Source organism: Petromyzon marinus, chromosome 84 (genome assembly GCF_048934315.1).
Source record: "Petromyzon marinus isolate PM22_M1 ecotype Great Lakes invasive population chromosome 84, UKy_Petmar_22M1.pri1.0, whole genome shotgun sequence".
Classification (NCBI taxonomy): Eukaryota; Metazoa; Chordata; class Hyperoartia; order Petromyzontiformes; family Petromyzontidae; genus Petromyzon; species Petromyzon marinus.
In genome coordinates this window covers 2113053-2117664 of record NC_133749.1, presented here as the reverse complement: position 1 = coordinate 2117664, position 4612 = coordinate 2113053, and positions in this window count along the sequence as shown.

Below are 4612 nucleotides of genomic sequence, written 5' to 3'. Positions count from 1 at the left end.
TGAGTAAGTGGGTGAGAGAGTGAGTGAGTTGGTGAGTGGTGAGTGAGTGAGAGAGGAGTGAGTGAGTGAGTGAGAGTGAGTGAGTGAGTGGGTGAGTGATTGAGCGAGTGAATGAGTGAGTGGGTGAGTGATTGAGTGAGAGTGTGAGTGGGTGAGTGGGTGAGTGAGTGAGTGAGAGTGAGTGAGTGACAGTGAGTGGGTGGGTGGGTGAGTGAGTGAATGAGTGAGTGAGTGGATGAGTGAGTGAGAGTGAGTGTGTGAGTGGGTGAGTGAGTGAGTGAGAGTGAGTGAGCGAGTGAGTGAGTGAGTGGGTGGGTGAGTGAGTGAATGAGTGAGTGGGTGGATGAGTGAGTGAGAGTGAGTGTGTGAGTGGGTGAGTGATTGAGTGGGTGAGTGAGCGAGTGAGTGAGTGAGCGAGCGAGTGAGTGAGTGGGTGGGTGAGGAGTGAAAGAGTGAGTGAGTGGGTGAGTGAGTGAGTGAGTGGGTGAGTGCGTGAGTGAGTAAGTGGGTGAGTGAGTGCGTGAGTGAGTTTGTGAGTGGGTGAGTGAGTGAGTGGGTGAGTGAGCGAGTGAGTGAGTGACTGAGTGAGTGGGTGAGTGAGTGGGTGAGTGAGTGAGTGTGTGAGGGAGTGAGTGATCGGGAGAGTAAGTGAGTGAGTGAGTGGGTGAGTGAGTGAGTGAGCGAGTGAGTGAGCGAGTGAGTGACTGAGTGAGTGGGTGAGTGAGTGAGTGAGTGGGTGAGTGAGTGGGTGAGTGAGTGAGTGTGTGAGTGAGTGATTGTGTGAGTGAGTGTGTGAGTGGGTGAGTGAGTGAGTGGGTTAGTGAGTGGGTGAGTGAGTGAGCGAGTGAGTGAGTGGGTGGGTGAGTGAGTGAGTGAGTAAGAGTGAGTGAGTGGGTGAGTGTGAGTGGGTGAGTGAGTGAATGAGTGAGTGAGTGGATGAGTGAGTGAGAGTGAGTGTGTGAGTGGGTGAGTGATTGAGTGGGTGAGTGAGTGAGGGAGTGAGTGAGTGAGTGGGTGCGTGAGTGAGTGGGTGAGTGAGTGAGTAAGAGTGAGTGAGTGGGTGAGTGTGAGTGGGTGAGTGAGAGTGAGTGAGTGGGTGAGTGAGTGAGTGAGTGGGTAAGTGAGTGAGTGAGAGTGAGTGGGTGAGTGAGTTAGTGAGTGGGTGAGTGAGTGCGTGGGTGGGTGAGTGAGTGAGTGGGTGAGTGAGTGAGTGAGAGTGAGTGAGTGGGTGGGTGAGTAAGTGAGTGTGTGAGTGAGTGATTGGGTGAGTGAGTGGGTGAGTGAGTGAGTGGAGTGAGTGGGTGAGTGAGTGAGTGAGAGTGAGTGAGTGGGTGGGTGAGTGAGTGAGTGTGTGAGTGGGTGAGTGAGTGATTCGGTGAGTGAGTGGTTGAGTGATTAAGTGAGTTGGTGGTGGTGAGGAGTGTGTGAGTGGGTGAGTGAGTGAGTGAGAGTGAGTGGGTAAGTGAGTGATAGTGAGTGGGTGAGTTGAGTGATAGTGAGTGGGTGAGTGAGTACGAGTGATGTGAGAGTGAGTGAGAGTGAGTGGGTGAGTGAGTGAGTGAGAGTGAGTGAGTGTGTGAGTGGGTGAGTGATTGATTGGGTGAGTGAGTGGTTGAGTGATTAGTGAGTTGGTGGGTGAGTGAGTGAGTGTGTGAGTGGGTGAGTGATTGATTGGGTGAGTGAGTGGTTGAGTGATTAAGTGAGTTGGTGGGTGAGTGAGTGGGTGGGTGAGTGAGTGAGTGGTGAGTGAGTGAGTGTGTGAGTGGGTGAGTGAGTGAGTGGTGAGTGAGTGAGTGAGCAGTGAGTGAGTGAGAGTGAGTGAGTGAGTGGGTGAGTGAGTGTGTGTGTGAGTGAGTGGGTGGGTGAGAGAGTGAATTGGTGGGTGAGTGAGTGCGTGAGTGAGGGAGTGAGTGAGTGAGTGGGTGAGTGAGTGGGTGGGTGATTGAGTGGGTGAGTGAGTGGGTGAGTGAGCGAGTGAGTGAGTGACTGAGTGAGTGGGTGAGTGAGTGAGTGAGTGGGTGAGTGAGTGAGTGGGTGAGTGAGTGAGTGAGTGGGTGAGTGAGTGAGTGAGTGGGTGAGTGAGTGAGTGAGTGGGTGAGTGAGTGAGTGGGTGAGTGAGTGAGTGAGTGGGCGAGTGAGTGAGTGAGCGAGTGAGTGATTGAGTGAGTGAGTGAGTCAGTGAGTGAGTGGGTGAGAGTGAGAGAGTGAGTGAGTGGGTGAGTGAGTTGGTGAGTGAGTGAGTGGTGAGTGAGTGAGAGAGGAGTGAGTGAGTGAGTGAGAGTGAGTGAGTGGGTGAGTGATTGAGCGAGTGAATGAGTGAGTGGGTGAGTGATTGAGTGAGAGTGTGAGTGGGTGAGTGGGTAAGTGAGTGAGTGAGCGTGAGTGAGTGACAGTGAGTGGGTGGGTGGGTGAGTGAGTGAATGAGTGAGTGAGTGGATGAGTGAGTGAGGGTGAGTGTGTGAGTGGGTGAGTGATTGAGTGGGTGAGTGAGTGAGTGAGAGTGAGAGGGTGAGTGAGCGAGTGAGTGAGTGGGTGGGTGGGTGAGTGAGTGAATGAGTGAGTGGGTGGATGAGTGAGTGAGTGTGAGTGGGTGAGTGAGTGAGAGTGAGTGAGAGTGAGTGGGTGAGTGAGTGAGTGAGTGGGTGAGTGTGAGTGAGTGTGAGTGAGAGTGAGTGAGTGAGTGGGTGAGTGAGTGAGTGGGTGAGTGAGTGAGTGAGAGTGAGTGAGTGAGTGGGTGAGTGAGTGAGTGGGTGAGTGAGAGTGAGTGGGTAAGTGAGTGAGTGAGTGTGGGAGTGAGTGAGTGAGTGGGTGAGTGAGTGAGTGGGTGAGTGAGTAGGTGAGTGAGTGGGTGAGTGAGTGGGTGAGAGTGAGTGAGAGTGAGTGAGAGTGAGTGGGTGAGTGAGTGAGTGAGTGGGTGAGTGTGAGTGAGTGTGAGTGAGAGTGAGTGAGTGAGTGGGTGAGTGAGTGAGTGGGTGAGTGAGTGAGTGAGAGTGAGTGAGTGAGAGTGAGTGAGTGAGTGAGAGTGAGTGAGTGAGTGTGAGTGGGTGAGTGAGTGAGAGTGAGTGAGAGTGAGTGGGTGAGTGAGTGAGTGAGTGGGTGAGTGTGAGTGAGTGTGAGTGAGAGTGAGTGAGTGAGTGGGTGAGTGAGTGAGTGAGTGGGTGAGTGAGTGAGTGAGAGTGAGTGAGTGAGTGGGTGAGTGAGTGAGTGGGTGAGTGAGAGTGAGGGGGTGAGTGAGTGAGTGAGTGTGGGAGTGAGTGAGTGAGTGGGTGAGTGAGTGAGTGGGTGAGTGAGTAGGTGAGTGAGTGGGTGAGTGAGTGGGTGAGAGTGAGTGAGAGTGAGTGAGAGAGTGAGTGAGTGTGAGTGAGTGAGTGAGTGGGTGAGTGAGTGAGTGGGTGAGTGCGTGAGTGAGTAAGTGGGTGAGTGAGTGCGTGAGTGAGTAAGTTAGTGAGTGGGTGAGTGAGTGAGTGGGTAAGTGAGCGAGTGAGTGACTGAGTGAGTGGGTGAGTGAGTGGGTGAGTGAGTGTGTGAGTGAGTGAGTGAGCGGGTAACTAAGTGAGTGAGTGGGTGAGTGAGTGAGTGAGCGAGTGAGTGAGCGAGTGAGTGACTGAGTGAGTGGGTGAGTGAGTGGGTGAGTGAGTGGGTGAGTGAGTGAGTGTGTGAGTGAGTGAGTGATTGTGTGAGTGAGTGTGTGAGTGGGTGAGTGAGTGGGTGGGTTAGTGAGTGGGTGAGTGAGTGAGCGAGTGAGTGAGTGGGTGGGTGAGTGAGTGAGTGGGTGAGTGAGAGTGAGTGAGTGGGTGGACGAGTGAGTGAGTGAGTGGGTGAGTGAGTGAGTGAGGGAGTGAGTGAGTGAGTGGGTGAGTGAGTGAGTGAGAGTGAGTGAGTGAGTGGGTGAGTGAGTGGGTGAGTGAGTGATTGAGCGAGTGAGTGAGCGACTGAGTGACTGAGTGAGTGGATGAGTGAGTGAGTGGGTGAGTGAGTGGGTGAGTGAGTGGGTGAGTGAGTGAGTGAGCGAGTGAGTGAGCGAGTGAGTGACTGAGTGAGTGGGTGAGTGAGTGAGTGGGTGAGTGAGTGGGTGAGTGAGTGAGTGTGTGAGTGAGTGAGTGATTGTGTGAGTGAGTGTGTGAGTGGGTGAGTGAGTGGGTGGGTTAGTGAGTGGGTGAGTGAGTGAGCGAGTGAGTGAGTGGGTGGGTGAGTGAGTGAGTGGGTGAGCGAGAGTGAGTGAGTGGGTGGACGAGTGAGTGAGTGAGTGGGTGAGTAAGTGAGTGAGTGAGGGAGTGAGTGAGTGAGTGGGTGAGTGAGTGAGTGAGAGTGAGTGAGTGGGTGAGTGTGAGTGGGTGAGTGAGAGTGAGTGAGTGGGTGAGTGAGTGAGTGAGTGGGTGAGTGAGTGAGTCAGTGAGTGAGTGGGTGAGTGAGTGATTGGGCGGGTGAGTGAGTGAGCGAGTGAGTGATTGAGTGGGTGAGTGAGTGAGTCAGTGAGTGAGTGGGTGAGAGTGAGAGAGTGAGTGAGCGAGTGAATGCGTGAGTGAGTAAGTGGGTGAGAGAGTGAGTGAGTTGGTGAGTGGTGAGTGAGTGAGAGAGGAGTGAGTGAGTGAGTGAGAGTGAGTGAGTGAGT